Raw genomic sequence first — 20327 nt, 5'->3', positions numbered from 1 at the left:
CTGGCTTGGCTTCCCCAGTGATTTTACCCACGCAACACTACTGCATACATTTTCACAGACTTCCAAAAGTACTTGATACATTTTAAATGCTCAGACAGAACAATTCACACAGCTATCAATATAACGCGTTGTCATCCCTACTGCCTCTGATTTGGTGGACTTAGTATGACTGGGTCAACTCAACATGACAATCGACAGCGGCACCATCCACTCCTTCACAGTCAGGAACCTTGGTGTTACATTTGACCCCACTATGTCATTTGAACCCCACATCCTGAACATCACCAAGTCAGCCTTCTTCCACCTAAAAAACATCTCACGACTCACATCCTCTCACTGACCTCACTACTGAAACCCTCATTCATGCCTTTGTTTTATCAGGCCTGGACTACTTCAATGCCATTCTCTACAGACTCACCGCCAAAACACAGGACAGACTTCAACATATTCAAAATTCAGCTGCATGAGTCCTCACACACATCAGACCTTGGGACCACATACTCCCCACCCTCATCAAACTCCACTGTCTCCCAGTTCAATACAGGATCATCTTCAAATTGCTCATGCTCACCTACAAAGCACTCAATGGACTGGCGGCAACATACCTTACTGACCTCCTGCACCCTTACACTTCCACCTGTTCTCTGCTCTCCTCACCATCCCTTGTACCAGGCTTCACTCCATGGGAGACCAGGCTTTTAGCAGTGCAGCTCCCCAACTCTGGAACTCCCTCCCTCTCCATGTCAGAACCTCACAATCCATACACATATTCTAGTACACACTAAAGACACACCTCTTCACACAGGCTTACCTGGATTCTCTGTTGTCTTAGCTTTTATCCTCTGTCTAGTTCACTTCCCTGGTCAGTCGGTCATCATGTTTAGTGTTCTCCATGGTCAGTCTGTCATCATGTTTAGTGTTCTCCATGGTCAATCTGTCATCATGTTTAGTGTTCTCCATGGTCAGTCTGTCATCATGTTTAGTGTTCTCCATGGTCAGTCTGTCATCATGTTTAGTGTTCTCCATGGTCAGTCTATCATCATGTTTAGTGTTCTCCAAGGTCAGTCTATCATCATGTTTAGTGTTCTCCATGGTCAGTCTGGCATCATGTTTAGTGTTCTCCCTGGTCAGTCTGTCATCATGTTTAGTGTTCTACATGGTCAGTATGTCATCATGTTTAGTGTTCTCCATGGTTAGACTGTCATCATGTTTAGTGTTCTCCATAGTTAGTCTGTCATCATGTTTAGTGTTCTCACTGGTTAGTCTGTCATCATGTTTAGTGTTCTCCATGGTCAGTCTGTCATCATGTTTAGTGTTCTCCATGGTCAGTCTGTCATCATGTTTAGTGTTCTCCATGGTCAGTCTGTCATCATGTTTAGTGTTCTCCATGGTCAGTCTGTCATCATGTTTAGTGTTCTCCATGGTCAGTCTGTCATCATGTTTAGTGTTCTCCATAGTTAGTCTGTCATCATGTTTAGTGTTCTCCATGGTCAGTCTGTCATCATGTTTAGTGTTCTCCATGGTCAATCTGTCATCATGTTTAGTGTTCTCCATGGTCAGTCTGTCATCATGTTTAGTGTTCTCCATGGTCAGTCTGTCATCATGTTTAGTGTTCTCCATGGTCAGTCTATCATCATGTTTAGTGTTCTCCAAGGTCAGTCTATCATCATGTTTAGTGTTCTCCATGGTCAGTCTGGCATCATGTTTAGTGTTCTCCCTGGTCAGTCTGTCATCATGTTTAGTGTTCTACATGGTCAGTATGTCATCATGTTTAGTGTTCTCCATGGTTAGACTGTCATCATGTTTAGTGTTCTCCATAGTTAGTCTGTCATCATGTTTAGTGTTCTCACTGGTTAGTCTGTCATCATGTTTAGTGTTCTCCATGGTCAGTCTGTCATCATGTTTAGTGTTCTCCATGGTCAGTCTGTCATCATGTATAGTGTTCTCCATGGTCAGTCTGTCATCATGTTTAGTGTTCTCCATGGTCAGTCTGTCATCATGTTTAGTGTTCTCCATGGTCAGTCTGTCATGTTTAGTGTTCTCCATGGTCAGTCTGTCATCATGTTTAGTGTTCTCCATGGTCAGTCTGTCATCATGTTTAGTGTTCTCCATGGTCAGTATGTCATCATGTTTATTAATAATAATAATAATAATAATAATAATAATAAGTAGTGTTCTCCATGGTCAGTCTGTCATCACTTTTAGTGTTCTCCATAGTTAGTCTGTCATCATGTTTAGTGTTCTCCATGGTTAGTCTGTCATCATGTTTAGTGTTCTCCATGGTTAGTCTGTCATCATGTTTAGTGTTCTCCATAGTTAGTCTGTCATCATGTTTAGTGTTCTCCATGGTTAGTCTGTCATCATGTTTAGTGTTCTCCATGGTTAGTCTGTCATCATGTTTAGTGTTCTCCATAGTTAGTCTGTCATCATGTTTAGTGTTCTCACTGGTTAGTCTGTCATCATGTTTAGTGTTCTCCATGGTCAGTCTGTCATGTTTAGTGTTCTCCATGGTCAGTCTGTCATCACGTTTAGTGTTCTCCATAGTTAGTCTGTCATCATGTTTAGTGTTCTCCATGGTCAGTCTGTCATCATGTTTAGTGTTCTCCATGGTCAGTCTGTCATCATGTTTAGTGTTCTACATGGTCAGTCTGTCATCATGTTTAGTGTTCTCCATGGACAGTCTGTCATCATGTTTAGTGTTCTACATGGTCAGTCTGTCATCATGTTTAGTGTTCTCCATGGTCAGTCTGTCATCATGTTTAGTGTTCTCCAAGGTTAGTCTATCATCATGTTTAGTGTTCTCCATGGTCAGTCTGTCATCATGTTTAGTGTTCTCCATGGTTAGTCTGTCATCATGTTTAGTGTTCTCCATGGTCAGTCTGTCATCATGTTTAGTGTTCTCCATGGTCAGTCTGTCATCATGTTTAGTGTTCTCCATGGTCAGTCTGTCATCATGTTTAGTGTTCTCCATGGTCAGTCTGTCATCATGTTTAGTGTTCTCCATGGTCAGTCTGTCATCATGTTTAGTGTTCTCCATGGTCAGTCTGTCATCATGTTTAGTGTTCTCCATGGTCAGTCTGTCATCATGTTTAGTGTTCTCCATGGTCAGTCTGTCATCATGTTTAGTGTTCTCCATGGTCAGTCTGTCATCATGTTTAGTTTTCTCCATGGTCAGTCTGTCATCATGTTTAGTGTTCTCCATGGTCAGTCTGTCATCATGTTTAGTGTTCTCCATGGTCAGTCTGTCATCATGTTTAGTGTTCTCCATGGTCAGTCTGTCATCATGTTTAGTGTTCTCCATGGTCAGTCTGTCATCATGTTTAGTTTTCTCCATGGTCAGTCTGTCATCATGTTTAGTGTTCTCCATGGTCAGTCTGTCATCATGTTTAGTGTTCTCCATGGTCAGTCTGTCATCATGTTTAGTGTTCTCCATGGTCAGTCTGTCATCATGTTTAGTGTTCTCCATGGTCAGTCTGTCATCATGTTTAGTGTTCTCCATGGTCAGTCTGTCATCATGTTTAGTGTTCTCCATGGTTAGTCTGTCATCATGTTTAGTGTTCTCCATGGTCAGTCTATCATCATGTTTAGTGTTCTCCATGGTCAGTCTGTCATCATGTTTAGTGTTCTCCATGGTCATTCTGGCATCATGTTTAGTGTTCTCCATGGTCAGTCTGTCATCATGTTTAGTGTTCTCCATGGTCAGTCTGTCATCATGTTTAGTGTTCTCCATGGTTAGTCTGTCATCATGTTTAGTGTTCTCCATAGTTAGTCTGTCATCATGTTTAGTGTTCTCACTGGTTAGTCTGTCATCATGTTTAGTGTTCTCCATGGTCAGTCTGTCATGTTTAGTGTTCTCCATGGTCAGTCTGTCATCACGTTTAGTGTTCTCCATAGTTAGTCTGTCATCATGTTTAGTGTTCTCCATGGTCAGTCTGTCATCATGTTTAGTGTTCTCCATGGTCAGTCTGTCATCATGTTTAGTGTTCTACATGGTCAGTCTGTCATCATGTTTAGTGTTCTCCATGGTCAGTCTGTCATCATGTTTAGTGTTCTACATGGTCAGTCTGTCATCATGTTTAGTGTTCTCCATGGTCAGTCTGTCATCATGTTTAGTGTTCTCCAAGGTTAGTCTATCATCATGTTTAGTGTTCTCCATGGTCAGTCTGTCATCATGTTTAGTGTTCTCCATGGTTAGTCTGTCATCATGTTTAGTGTTCTCCATGGTCAGTCTGTCATCATGTTTAGTGTTCTCCATGGTCAGTCTGTCATCATGTTTAGTGTTCTCCATGGTCAGTCTGTCATCATGTTTAGTGTTCTCCATGGTCAGTCTGTCATCATGTTTAGTGTTCTCCATGGTCAGTCTGTCATCATGTTTAGTGTTCTCCATGGTCAGTCTGTCATCATGTTTAGTGTTCTCCATGGTCAGTCTGTCATCATGTTTAGTGTTCTCCATGGTCAGTCTGTCATCATGTTTAGTGTTCTCCATGGTAAGTCTGTCATCATGTTTAGTGTTCTCCATGGTCAGTCTGTCATCATGTTTAGTGTTCTCCATGGTCAGTCTGTCATCATGTTTAGTGTTCTCCATAGTTAGTCTGTCATCATGTTTAGTGTTCTCCATGGTCAGTCTGTCATCATGTTTAGTGTTCTCCATGGTCAATCTGTCATCATGTTTAGTGTTCTCCATGGTCAGTCTGTCATCATGTTTAGTGTTCTCCATGGTCAGTCTGTCATCATGTTTAGTGTTCTCCATGGTCAGTCTATCATCATGTTTAGTGTTCTCCAAGGTCAGTCTATCATCATGTTTAGTGTTCTCCATGGTCAGTCTGGCATCATGTTTAGTGTTCTCCCTGGTCAGTCTGTCATCATGTTTAGTGTTCTACATGGTCAGTATGTCATCATGTTTAGTGTTCTCCATGGTTAGACTGTCATCATGTTTAGTGTTCTCCATAGTTAGTCTGTCATCATGTTTAGTGTTCTCACTGGTTAGTCTGTCATCATGTTTAGTGTTCTCCATGGTCAGTCTGTCATCATGTTTAGTGTTCTCCATGGTCAGTCTGTCATCATGTTTAGTGTTCTCCATGGTCAGTCTGTCATCATGTTTAGTGTTCTCCATGGTCAGTCTGTCATCATGTTTAGTGTTCTCCATGGTCAGTCTGTCATGTTTAGTGTTCTCCATGGTCAGTCTGTCATCATGTTTAGTGTTCTCCATGGTCAGTCTGTCATCATGTTTAGTGTTCTCCATGGTCAGTATGTCATCATGTTTATTAATAATAATAATAATAATAATAATAATAATAATAATAAGTAGTGTTCTCCATGGTCAGTCTGTCATCACTTTTAGTGTTCTCCATAGTTAGTCTGTCATCATGTTTAGTGTTCTCCATGGTCAGTCTGTCATCATGTTTAGTGTTCTCCGTGGTCAGTCTGTCATCATGTTTAGTGTTCTCCATGGTCAGTCTGTCATCATGTTTAGTGTTCTCCATGGTCAGTCTGTCATCATGTTTAGTGTTCTCCATAGTTAGTCTGTCATCATGTTTAGTGTTCTCCATGGTCAGTCTGTCATCATGTTTAGTGTTCTCCATGGTCAGTCTGTCATCATGTTTAGTGTTCTCCATGGTCAGTCTGTCATCATGTTTAGTGTTCTCCATGGTCAGTCTGTCATCATGTTTAGTGTTCTCCATGGTCAGTCTGTCATCATGTTTAGTGTTCTCCATGGTCAGTCTGTCATCATGTTTAGTTTTCTCCATGGTCAGTCTGTCATCATGTTTAGTGTTCTCCATGGTCAGTCTGTCATCATGTTTAGTGTTCTCCATGGTCAGTCTGTCATCATGTTTAGTGTTCTCCATGGTCAGTCTGTCATCATGTTTAGTGTTCTCCATGGTTAGTCTGTCATCATGTTTAGTGTTCTCCATGGTCAGTCTATCATCATGTTTAGTGTTCTCCATGGTCAGTCTGTCATCATGTTTAGTGTTCTCCATGGTCAGTCTGGCATCATGTTTAGTGTTCTCCATGGTCAGTCTGTCATCATGTTTAGTGTTCTCCATGGTCAGTCTGTCATCATGTTTAGTGTTCTCCATGGTTAGTCTGTCATCATGTTTAGTATTCTCCATAGTTAGTCTGTCATCATGTTTAGTGTTCTCACTGGTTAGTCTGTCATCATGTTTAGTGTTCTCCATGGTCAGTCTGTCATGTTTAGTGTTCTCCATGGTCAGTTTGTCATCACGTTTAGTGTTCTCCATAGTTAGTCTGTCATCATGTTTAGTGTTCTCCATGGTCAGTCTGTCATCATGTTTAGTGTTCTCCATGGTCAGTCTGTCATCATGTTTAGTGTTCTACATGGTCAGTCTGTCATCATGTTTAGTGTTCTCCATGGTCAGTCTGTCATCATGTTTAGTGTTCTACATGGTCAGTCTGTCATCATGTTTAGTGTTCTCCATGGTCAGTCTGTCATCATGTTTAGTGTTCTCCAAGGTTAGTCTATCATCATGTTTAGTGTTCTCCATGGTCAGTCTGTCATCACGTTTAGTGTTCTCCATGGTTAGTCTGTCATCATGTTTAGTGTTCTCCATGGTCAGTCTGTCATCATGTTTAGTGTTCTCCATGGTCAGTCTGTCATCATGTTTAGTATTCTCCATGGTCAGTCTGTCATCATGTTTAGTGTTCTCCATGGTCAGTCTGTCATCATGTTTAGTGTTCTCCATGGTCAGTCTGTCATCATGTTTAGTGTTCTCCATGGTCAGTCTGTCATCATGTTTAGTGTTCTCCATGGTCAGTCTGTCATCATGTTTAGTGTTCTCCATGGTCAGTCTGTCATCATGTTTAGTGTTCTCCATGGTCAGTCTGTCATCATGTTTAGTTTTCTCCATGGTCAGTCTGTCATCATGTTTAGTGTTCTCCATGGTCAGTCTGTCATCATGTTTAGTGTTCTCCATGGTCAGTCTGTCATCATGTTTAGTGCTCTCCATGGTCAGTCTGTCATCATGTTTAGTGTTCTCCATGGTCAGTCTGTCATCATGTTTAGTGTTCTCCATGGTCAGTCTGTCATCATGTTTAGTGTTCTCCATGGTCAGTCTGTCATCATGTTTAGTGTTCACCATGGTCAGTCTGTCATCATGTTTAGTGTTCTCCATGGTCAGTCTGTCATCATGTTTAGTGTTCTCCATGGTCAGTCTGGCATCATGTTTAGTGTTCTCCATGGTCAGTCTGTCATCATGTTTAGTGTTCTCCATGGTCAGTCTGTCATCATGTTTAGTGTTCTCCATGGTCAGTCTGTCATCATGTTTAGTGTTCTCCATGGTCAGTCTGTCATCATGTTTAGTGTTCTCAATGGTTAGTCTGTCATCATGTTTAGTGTTCTCCATGGTTAGTCTGTCATCATGTTTAGTGTTCTCCATGGTTAGTCTGTCATCATGTTTAGTGTTCTCCATGGTTAGTCTGTCATCATGTTTAGTGTTCTCCATGGTCAGTCTGTCATCATGTTTAGTGTTCTCCATGGTCAGTATGTCATCATGTTTAGTGTTCTCCATGGTCAGTCTGTCATCATGTTTAGTGTTCTCCATGGTTAGTCTGTCATCATGTTTAGTGTTCTCCATGGTCAGTCTGTCATCATGTTTAGTGTTCTCCATGGTCAGTCTGTCATCATGTTTAGTGTTCTCCATGGTCAGTCTATCATCATGTTTAGTGTAATTTTATATACTTACTTATATGAAATTAGATTTTATTGCTTTTTATTCTGCAAATGTTCTTGTGTATGTAAAGTGGCTTTGGGTGTCGTGAAAAGCGCTTAAAATAAAATGTATTATTATTATTACTACTAAACACAAATGCAGCGTTTATAAATGATATCTGAGTGTTGGATTGTGCCCCTGGCTGTGTGTACATTTTAAAAACAATAAAATAATGCTGTCTGGTTTGATTAATATATTTAATTTGATCTATAGCATTTACTTTTACTTTTTACTTTTACTCAAGTATGACAATTGAGTACTTTTCCACCACTGTACTTAAGTACATTTAATACCAAATGCTTTAAGACTTTTACTCAAGTAGTATTTTACTGGGTGACTTTCACTTTTACTTAAGTCATTTTCCATTAAGGTATCTTTACTTTTACTCAATAATGACAATATTAGCTGGCATGCCAACTGGCAAGGTTGGTAGACTTTAGAAAAGTAAGCAATTACTAAATGTACTGAATCTTTCAATTTTTCACCCAGATTTTTTGCAGAGATGCAGAGAAGCATATTTAGTTTCTTTAAAAAAATAACCACCAGTCAGGAGGATACAGACAGCTCAAGATGTATGCTTAGATATGCAGAATAATATTAATATTTTTACATAGAATTAAGCATAATGATTATGGCTCTAGATTGCAGAAAAAAACTGTTTCAGGTGTTTGAAAAATTCTACATTTTACAATTTACAGACCATCCCCCAGCCATCCTAACGTACTTTGTGCCCCCTCAAAATTCTGGGGTGCATGACGCCCCTGCAGCAGCATGTGGTTATATGATAGTGAAATGATGATATTCCATTAACAAAATGTAGCATTTTATTTCCTGACACTTCCTCCCAGTGTCTTCAAGTTAAGTTCTGACTTGGGCAATCCTTTCGGCGCCACTGAAGACTAACCTATCAAATTTTAAAAGCTCTATTGATCGAAACACTTTGAACAAACTGTCTGTGGATGAACATTCTCCAGACATAGCGGCAACCAAGGTATGCTTATAGGTGAAGTTGGACTATCTCTGGTTCAACACACATTCAGAGCTTTTATTTATCTAAAAAGTCTGGCCTTTGTTTCAAGTTCTCTCTCCAGCCAGCTGTACTCCCCAGATTAGGCAAGACTGCAGGTTAATGTTTTAATCTGAATGGTCCACACGGGCAAAGAGGAACTGAACAAGGGATGAGAGTGGGGAATAATTAAGGAAAGAGAGAGTAAAAGAGAGCGAGAGAGAGAAAGAGAGAAAGGGGAAAGAAAAGAGGCTGAATGAGTATGTAATGGGAAACCAAGACAGGAGGGGAAGAGAAGAGAAGATGTCTTAGAGGGATCAGAGGACTATAGGAGCCTTGAATTCAAAAGGCTTCCACTGGCTTTTCTCTCACAGAACTTTATCGCAAATGAAATGTGGCATATCAAAGCCTCGGTGAACACTCGAAGGGAAGATTGAGGTTTTTCCTCTAAAGGCCACCAGCATAATCTGCTTTTCTCTTTTTACAAAAAGAAAAAATGATTATGAACAGAGGAGAATACTCTTGTGTGCCAAGTGGGGTGGTAGTCTTTGAGATCTTCAAGTGGAGTGATAGTCCTTAGAGGTGTCAGTCATACCTCCTCCATTCGATGGCTTAAAGAGGACTCCCTCTCATCCATCTCATCCCTCTCATCCATCTCATCCCTCTCATCCCACTCATCCCTCTCATCCATCTCATCCCTCTCATCCCTCTCATCCATCTCATCCCTCTCATCCCTCTCATCCATCTCATCCATCTCATCCCTCTCATCCGTCTCATCCCTCTCATCTATCTCATCCATCTCATCTCCACTCATCCAGCTCATCCCTCTCATCCACCTCATCCATCTCACCCCTCTCATCCAACTCATCCATCTATCTCATCCATCTCATCCCTCTCATCCATCTCATCCATCTCATCCAACTCATCCATCTCATCTCCTCTCATCCATCTCATCCATCTATCTCATCCATCTCATCCATCTATCTAATCCATCTCATCCATCTCATCCCTCTCATCCATCTCATCCCTTTCATCCATCTCATCCCTCTCATCCATCTCATCCATCTCATCTTCTCATCCATCTCATCCATCTATCTCATCCATCCCATCCCTCTCATCCATCTCATCCCTCTCATCCATCTCATCCATCTCATCCCTCTCATCCATCTCATCCCTCTCATCCATCTCATCCCTCTCATCTCCTCTCACCCATCTCATCCCTCTCATCCATCTCATCCTTCTCATCCAACTCATCCATCTATCTCATCCATCTCATCCCTCTCATCCATCTCATCCATCTCATCCCTCTCATCCCTCTCATCCATCTCATCCCTCTCATCCCTCTCATCCATCTCATCCCTCTCATCCCTCTCATCCATCTCATCCCACTCATCCCTCTCATCCATCTCATCCCTCTCATCCCTCTCATCCATCTCATCCCTCTCATCCCTCTCATCCCTCTCATCCGTCTCATCCCTCTCATCTATCTCATCCATCTCATCTCCACTCATCCAGCTCATCCCTCTCATCCACCTCATCCATCTCACCCCTCTCATCCAACTCATCCATCTATCTAATCCATCTCATCCCTCTCATCCATCTCATCCATCTCATCCATCTCATCTCCTCTCATCCATCTCATCCATCTATCTCATCCATCTCATCCATCTATCTAATTCATCTCATCCATCTCATCCCTCTCATCCATCTCATCCCTTTCATCCATCTCATCCCTCTCATCCATCTCATCCATCTCATCTTCTCATCCATCTCATCCATCTATCTCATCCATCCCATCCCTCTCATCCATCTCATCCCTCTCATCCATCTCATCCATCTCATCCCTCTCATCCATCTCATCCCTATCATCCATCTCATCCCTCTCATCCATCTCATCCCTCTCATCCATCTCATCCCTCTCATCTCCTCTCACCCATCTCATCCCTCTCATCCATCTCATCCTTCTCATCCAACTCATCCATCTATCTCATCCATCTCATCCCTCTCATCCATCTCATCCATCTCATCCCTCTCATCCCTCTCATCCATCTCATCCCACTCATCCCTCTCATCCATCTCATCCCTCTCATCCCTCTCATCCATCTCATCCATCTCATCCCTCTCATCCCTCTCATCCCTCTCATCTATCTCATCCATCTCATCTCCACTCATCCAGCTCATCCCTCTCATCCACCTCATCCATCTCACCCTCTCATCCAACTCATCCATCTATCTCATCCATCTCATCCCTCTCATCCATCTCATCCATCTCATCCATCTCATCCATCTCATCTCCTCTCATCCATCTCATCCATCTATCTCATCCATCTCATCCATCTATCTAATCCATCTCATCCATCTCATCCCTCTCATCCATCTCATCCCTTTCATCCATCTCATCCCTCTCATCCATCTCATCCATCTCATCTTCTCATCCATCTCATCCATCTATCTCATCCATCCCATCCCTCTCATCCATCTCATCCCTCTCATCCATCTCATCCATCTCATCCCTCTCATCCATCTCATCCCTATCATCCATCTCATCCCTCTCATCCATCTCATCCCTCTCATCCATCTCATCCCTCTCATCTCCTCTCACCCATCTCATCCCTCTCATCCATCTCATCCTTCTCATCCAACTCATCCATCTATCTCATCCATCTCATCTCCACTCATCCAGCTCATCCATCTCATCCATCTCATCCCTCTCTTCCATCTCATCCATCTCATCCATCTCATCCATCTCATCCCTCTCATCCATCTCATCCATCTCATCCCTCTCATCCCTCTCATCCAACTCATCCATCTATCTCATCCATCTCATCTCCACTCATCCAGCTCATCCATCTCATCCATCTCCTCCCTCTCATCCATCTCATCCATCTCATCCATCTCATCCCTCTCATCCCTCTCATCCAACTCATCCATCTATCTCATCCATCTCATCCATCTCATCCACCTCATCTCCTCTAATCCATCTCATCCATCTCATCCATCTTTCTCATCCATCTATCTAATCCATCTCATCCATCTCATCCCTCTCATCCATCTCATCCCTCTCATCCCTCTCATCCATCTCATCTTCTCATCCATCTCATCCCTCTCATCCATCTCATCCCTCTCATCCATCTCATCCCTCTCATCCATCTCATCCCTCTCATCCCTCTCATCCATCCCATCCATCTCATCCCTCTCATCCATCTCATCCATCTCATCCCTCTCATCCATCTCATCCATCTCATCCCTCTCATCCCTCTCATCCCTCTCATCCCTCTTATCCATCTCATCCATCTCATCCATCTCATCCCTCTCATCCGTCTCATCCCTCTCATCCATCTCATCCATCTCATCCCTCTCATCCGTCTCATCCCTCTCATCCGTCTCATCCGTCTCATCCGTCTCATCCCTCTCATCCCTCTCATCCCTCTCATCCGTCTCATCCGTCTCATCCATCTCATCCCTCTCATCCATCTCATCCCTCTCATCCATCTCATCCATCTCATCCATCTCATCCATCTCATCCCTCTCATCCATCTCATCCCTCTCATCCGTCTCATCCCTCTCATCCATCTCATCCCTCTCATCCATCTCATCCCTCTCATCCGTCTCATCCCTCTCATCCGTCTCATCCGTCTCATCCGTCTCATCCCTCTCATCCCTCTCATCCTTCTCATCCCTCTCATCCCTCTCATCCCTCTCATCCATCTCATCCCTCTCATCCCTCTCATCCATCTCATCCCTCTCATCCCTCTCATCCGTCTCATCCGTCTCATCCCTCTCATCCATCTCATCCCTCTCATCCATCTCATCCCTCTCACCCATCTCATCCCTCTCATCCATCTCACCCCTCTCATCCATCTCATCCCTCTCATCCCTCTCATTCATCTATTTTTTTTGTCAATTTCTTCTCTCTTTCCTCCTCCAGAAAGTTTTGTATGCGTAAAAAAACATGGCATGCTAGCTCCATCCTGGTGGCGCAGTGGACTAATTCCATGGAAAGAGATGTTGTGTTACAATAAAGAAAATACTTGTGTTTGCATGATTCATGCCTGAGGAAAATAATTTCCATGTGTCCGATATCTGTGCTTGGAGTTCAAAAAAGTTAACCTAAAATAAGATAGCAATGTTATTAAAAATCTTATTGAAACATTCAGTGAAAGTTAAGTAAGTTATTAAAAAACCTCAGAATAACATCATTTCTGTTCTCAGAGCGTTAATAAAACCTCCCAGGGAAACATTCAAGGAACCAGAGTAAAACGTTCTCAGAACCTCCCTGCAACCTAAAAATAAACGTTCCCAGAAAAGGACAAATGTTCACGTATTGCTTCGTTCCCACAACCAATATAAAGCCAAAAACATTCCAAGGAACCAAATGTGCTAGCTGGGCTGTCTGACTGACTAGTGGTAGTTTCAGTGCGTGTGGTGGGGTCAGCTCCTCTGTGAATGTTAATGACAGGTCTACACACAGTTCCCTTCACAAACCCTCAGGGAGAAGCTGTACAGTTGAAGTCGGAAGTTTATATACACTTAGGTTGGAGTCAATAAAACTTGTTTTTCAACCAAAACTTACGACTTCAACTGTATTATCAGCAGTGCCAAACAAGCAGAATTTCCTTAGCTAAAGACCGATAAGGGTGGCTGGTCAAATCTATAATTGAAAATGTTCTAATGCTGCAGTAGTCAACCCACAAAAGGAATGTAATGCTCGCAATATATATTGGGTAAGCGAAACAGTAGCTTTAATGCAAAAATCGTTTTTTTTTTAAAACCTTGTAGTCTGGCTGACATAACAGTGTGCTTTGCAATATGATGTAAGATATGCATCATCCAGTGATGTAGTGGTAAAATAAATTGGTGGGTAAATGCTGATCACCATTCACGGTGAGTAAAGTAAGGCTCCCTATACCTTCAATGCATTTTCTTTGTGTAAACAGTGTTTACGTGTGTTTTACCCTCCACTGCACCACTGGCATCACTGCAGCAGAGAAATTGCCATGGCCATCACTAATACGTGAGGTGTCAGTGCCAGCACCTTGTCTACAACACATATCGCTCTGTCAGTCAAACCAGATCTTGAAACAGCTTTAGGCTGGCAGTGTTGGATAATAATGGAACTGTGGAGTGCCTGGCAGAAAAACACCAATGACATCCACGTAGCCAAACATCACAACCTAAAACTTAAGCTGATGTAAGAGGCACTTTGGAGCCGAATGCCTGTATTAAACCTCTCTGACGCCATTACAGTAGAACTAACCTCGGGAAATATGCATACACAGCAGACAATGAGATTATGGAGAGTCTGGCTGAACAATGAAAATCGGGTTGGTCCAGCTAGCTCCAATAAGAGGATAGGTCGGCAATAATAGAAAAATAAAAGTAATGTGGTGAACAAATTTGACCAAAACAAAAGCATTTTTTAAAGATCTCTTATCTCCTCCCTTTATTTCTAGGATCTACTCTGGTCCCTGATCAACCTCAGACAGAGATCATCGAATGCCAGGGAGAGTTTTGAATAAAACGGTAGAGGCTTTTGAGGCAGTGGCAGCTGGGTGGTGAATATTGAGTTGTCACAAAAGGGAGATGAATATACTGTTATCAGCACAATGGGAGAGTGGAACAGGGACAGGCTTTTCACCACATATGGTCTGACTGGAACTCTCGATGGCATAAAATCTGGTTAAGAGAGAGCTTTGAGAGGCACAACACTAGAGGATTCAGTGAGGCAGCGGTACATAAGAATATCAAAGGCAAACATTTAATTTGTGTTGCTGTTATTGTCCATTAGCGTTCTGTGTTTTGTCATGTTCTATGTTTTGTGTGACCCCAGGAAGAATAGCTGCTGCTTCTTCAACAGCTAATGGGGATCATAAAAATCATAAATAATCTCATGCTTAGAGGCAGTAGTCACAATCTGCTTCTCAAACAATGGCACTGAAGCACTCTTATTGTAACGAATACAAAAGAGAGACACAAAAGCAATTTCTTAAAGATTAAATGTCTTAAAGAGGAAAAACACCAGAAATAATGAACTGCCAAGTGCAACAGAGCGTCTTTGAACAGAACATCGTCCGTCATTTTCGGTTAATTTTCAGATGTTTCTACAGGTTGAGTATGTGACAATAGCCACTGCCCGCTGACACCCAGCAAGTGGTTGCTATAACACACTGCATCAACAGCAAACGATAGGACGGTCACCCGCTTAGCTGTTCGTCATCGTGGTGGGTCCAAAGCTTTAGAGAAGATACCTCTTCTGGTTGGGCTTAACTAATAATAGAGCCTTGGTCGATTTTTTTCCACTTTCTTTTTTTGTCTTATTCAACAAAATCACGACGTTTGTGTCTTTTAGCCACAGTTCATTACCAACTTCTTCAGAGAATAAAGATGTCTAATTATTGAGTTTCTCTCCGAATACACAATGATTGTGTTGAATGTTCCCTGAGAGAATGTTACATGGATTAAAATGGAAAGGGCAAGAGTAAAATGTGAGGATGGAGTCCATTAAATATACAGTACCAGTCAAAAGTTTGGACACACCTACTTATTCAAGGGTTTTTCTTTATTTTTACTATTTTCTACATTGTCAAATAATAGTGAAGCCATCAAAAATATGAAACAACACATATGGAATCATGTAGTAACCAAAAAAGTGTTAAACAAATCAAAATATGTTTCATATTTGATATTCTTCAAATAGCCACCCTTTGCCTTGACGACAGCTTTGCACACTCTTGGCATTCTCTCAACCAGCTTCACCTGGAATGATTTTCCAACAGTCTTGAAGGAGTTCCCACATATGCTGATCTCTTGTTGGCTGCTTTTGCTTCACTCTGCCGTCCGACTCATCCCAAACCATCTCAATTGGGTTGAGGTCGGGGGATTGTGGATGCCAGGTCATCTGATGCAGCACTCCATCACTCTCCTTCTTGCTAAAATAGCCCGTACACAGCCTGGAGGTGTGTTGGGTCATTGTCCGGTTGAAAAACAAATGATAGTCCCACTAACCCCAAACCAGATGGGATGGCATATCGCTGCAGAATGCTGTGGTAGCCATGCTGGTTAAATGTGTCTTGAATTTTAAATAAATCACAGACAGTGTCACCAACAAAGCACCCCCACACCATAACACCTCCTCCTCCATGCTTTACGGTGGGAAATAAACATGCGGAGATCATCCGTTCACCCACACCGCGTCTCACAAAGACACGGCGGTTGGAACCAAAAATCTCAAATTTGGACACATTTCCACAGGTTTAATTTCCATTGCTCGTGTTTCCTGGCCCAAGCAGGTCTCTTCTTATTATTGGTGTCCTTTAGTAGTGGTTTCTTTGCAGCAATTCGACCATGAAGGCCTGATTCACACAGTCCCCTCTGAACAGTTGATGTTGAGATGTGTCTGTGACTTGAACTCTGTGAAGCATTTATTTGGGCTGCCATTTCTGAGGCTGGTAACTCGAATTAACGTATCCTCTGCAGCAGAGGTAACTCTGGGTCTTCCATTCCTGTGGCGGTCTTCATGAGAGCCAGTTTCATCATAGCGCTTGATGGTTTTTGCGACTGCACTTGAAGAAACTTTCAAAGTTCTTGAAATGTTCCGTATTGACTTAAAGTATTGAGGGACTGTTGTTTCTCTTTGCTTATTTGAGCTCTTCTTGCCATAATATGTACTTGGTCTTTTACCAAATAGGGCTATCTTCTGTTTACCTCCCCTACCTTGTCACAACACAACTGATTGGCTCAAACGCATTAAGAAGGAAATAAATTCCACAAATTAACTTTTAAGAAGGCACACCTGTTAATTGAAATGCATTCCAGGTGACTAACTCATGAAGCTGGTTGAGAGAATGCCAAGAGTGTGCAAAGCTGTCATCAAGGCAAAGGGTGGCTATTTGAAGAATTTGTTTAACACTTTTTTGGTTACTACATGATTACATATGTGTTATTTCATAGTTTTGATGTCTTCACTATTATTCTACAATGTAAAAAATAGCAAAAATAAAGAAAAACCCTTGAATGAGTAGGTGTGTCCAAACTTTTTACTGGTAGTGTACGTGTTTGTGAGAGTCTCACCTTTCTACAGAGTGTGTAGCCCAAACTAGTCGGACGCTACAGACAGAAGTTGGCAGATCGGCTGTACCGACTTCAGATGAGTCCCAAGACACTTGTGGGAGTTATAGAGCAAAATGGAGAACACCATTGTGTCTCATCGTTCCATAGAGGTTTTGTAGGCCAAACAGTTTGGACGCTACAGACAGTTTTGTGAGAAGACCGATTTTCGGGATGTCTCATGGTCTGACAAACAACGCTCTAGCTTTGTCACCTTTCACCGCAGATGCGGAAGTGTTACATAGGCGGATGCAGTGGATTGCTAAAAAATAGAAACACTACATGGCCGAAAGTATGTGGACACCCCTTCAAATTAGTGGATTTGGCTACTTCGGCCACACCCGTTGCTGACAGGTGTATAAAATCGAGCACACAGCCATGCAATCTCCATAGACAAACATTGGCAGTAGAAGTCCTTACTGAAGAGCTCAGTGACTTTCAACGTGGTACGGTCATAGGATGCAACCTTTCCAACAAGTCAGTTTGTCAAATTTCTGCCCTGCTAGAGCGGCCCAGGTCAACTGTAAGTGCTGTTATTGTGAAGTGGAAACGTCTAGGAGTAACAACGGATTAGCCGCGAAGTGGTAGGCCACACAAGCTCACAGAATGGGACCACCGAGTGCTGAAGCGCGTAAAAATCATCTGTCTTCGGTTGCAACACTCACTACCGAGTTCCAAACTACCTCTGGAAGCAACGTCAGCACAAGAACTGTTCGTCAGGAGCTTCATGAACTGGGTTTCCATGGCTGAGCAGCCGCACACAAGCCTAAGATCACCATGCGCAATGCCAAGCATCGGCTGGAGTGGTGTAAAGCTCACCGCCATTTGATTCTGGAGCAGTGGAAACGCGTTCTCTGGAGTGATGAACCATGCTTCACCATCTGGCAGTCCGACGGATGAAACTGGGTTTGGCGGATGTCAGGAGAACGCTACCTGCCCCAATGCATAGTGCCAACTGTAATGTTTGGTGGAGGAGGAATAATAGTCTGGGGCTGTTTTTCATGGTTCGGGCTAGGCCCCTTAGTTCCAATGAAGGGAAATGTTAACGCTACAGCATACAATGACATTCTAGATGATTCTGTGCTTCCGACTTTGTGGCAACAGTTTGGGAAAGGCCCTTTCCTGTTTGAACATGACAATTCCCCCGTGCACAAAGCGAGGTCCATACAGAAATTGTTTTTTCGAGATCGGTGTGGAAGAACTTGACTGGCCTACACAGAGCCCTGACCTCAACCCCATCGAACACCTTTGGGATGAGTTGGAACGCCAACTGCGAGCCAGGCCTAATCGCCCAACATCAGTGCTCGACCTCACTAATGCTCTTGTGGCCGAATGGAAGCAAGTCCCCGCAGCAATGTTCCAACATCTAGTGGAAAGCCTTCCCAGAAGAATGGAGGCTGTTATAGCAGCAAAGAGGGGACCAACTCCATATTAATGCCCATGATTTTGGAATTAGATGTTCGATGAGCGGGTGTCCACATGCGTTTGGTCATGTAGTGTATCTATAGCTTAAACTGCTAAAAAAAAATTGGGGGGTGTTTTTATTATGCTGATTAGATTTCCACGGGGGTGCGGACATCGACCTTAGGGGGTTTTAAAGGAAATCATTTTCGAGGGACGTGTTGAGATAGCAAATGCCCTTGGTTTCTCATCTTCTCTCTCTCATAGTCAGCACTGCAAACTGTCAGGCTTGACCCAGTTCTGTCTGAACATAAGAAATATTGTCAGTGGTTGATAGTATACATACTGTAGTTGGCTAGGTTTTAAATATGTACAGTGAGTACTAGTCTCAATTAGTGAAAGCAGTTACCGTTAAATCCACCTAATAATAACAACAGATTGTCCATTGTTAGTGTGACAGTATGAAAAGGTCAAATCACAGATAGTATCAACATTAGTCTATCGCTTTTTCCAATACGTCCAATCTATTCAGTGATTTTATAGGTCACTGGTTTGGCCAATTTACCAATAATGACTCAGTCATCCAACAAAACAAAAAACCCAGTGCTGAAAGCTTAATTAAGATATTAAGATCCATCTTCTTAAAAAACTTTTCCCAATGAAAAAGGATATCCAATAAGCCAGGGGTGTTAAATAGACGGCGAGCCCATTCAATCCGATTAAAACGTGCCAAGAAAATGTGATTTCGAAACATTTATAGTTCTTCACTCGAAAATTCTAAAAGCGTCCCTCGATTGCTGGCGAGGAAATAAAGGGGTCGGGGGGAACGTACTCCGCGACACGGCGATCAAGAGTCAATCGCGCTGAGCCGACTCCATTTCTCACTCTATCAAGCTTCCACCTGACAAATAACTCAGCCACACCCCGCTTCAATTGCTTCGTTCCTAAAAACACCTGGCCCAACACAGCATCGCGCTCGCTCTCCCTCTATTTTTCCCTCTCTTTCTTTACTCTGACTCTCTGAACAGTAAACAAGCTTTCTTCTTCTTCCCTGCTTGCCTGACAGCTCGCTACCAACATAGCAGCTGTTGTTATGACAACTCCCACCACATCAATAATACTGTGGTGTACAACAGAAGGGTTACCAGGTATTGCTGTGTGAACTTGTCCAACAGCAACACAAAGCATAATAAGCCCAGGAAAAGAACATGTTGCTTGACGAGATGTCATGTGGGTACATGCTACCACAAGATGGGCCAGTATTCATGAATATATGGTGCAAGAGAGGAGCTACTTTCACTCTAATAATGATGAGCCTGTGTCTGTGTGGAGTGCACTTTGGACAAATTGACATGCGGTGGGAGGAATACAAATTGACCTTTGCATCATTGTCATTCTTCACCATTCTGCTGGCTCAATCGATTGCTTTATTGCATTTATTTTTTTTAAGATAGGACATATTGCACTCTTAGTGTGTGTGTGTGTGTGTGTGTGTCTGCGTGAACCCACACTCGCAAGCACACACACGCGCACAGTGAGAGTGCAATATGTCTTACAATCAGCTGTGACAGGAGACGCTCCTGCTCCTTTACCCTTCCCTTTCAATAACGCCGCCGTTCTGCTTTCACACGGCTGGAGAAACAGGAAATGAAGGGAGCCGTATCACAGAGTAATAACAACACCACACCGATGATGAGGCTCGGCACAACATGCAGGGAAAATGGACATACGCTGACACATAACACAATAATTCAGATAGCCACGCTAGCTTCGCCCTAATGTGGGTGCTAGCAAGCAGGCTAGGTAGTGCTAGGTATCAACAGCAAATCCAGTAGGGGCTGGAAGCAACAGTGAGCTTGGATTGGTCAATAGCGTCACAATATTGCGTAGGATTTGCATAAAGTTCGGCTTTCCCCAACTTTGGTCCTGCTCTGTTCACGCTCCCTCGTCCATGCTCACATCGCCCAACTGTCCCCACACCCACTTCACTTCCCTCCATTGAAAATGAATGGGGCTGCATTGTTTCATCGCCCCCATCGTGTTATGTGGAAAGGCACTGTAAAGCTACGGCCACACTCAGACGCATG

Source organism: Coregonus lavaretus, assembly GCF_964263955.1.
Source record: "Coregonus lavaretus genome assembly, chromosome: 18".
Lineage (NCBI taxonomy): Eukaryota > Metazoa > Chordata > Actinopteri > Salmoniformes > Salmonidae > Coregonus > Coregonus lavaretus.
This window is presented reverse-complemented; position numbering follows the sequence as displayed.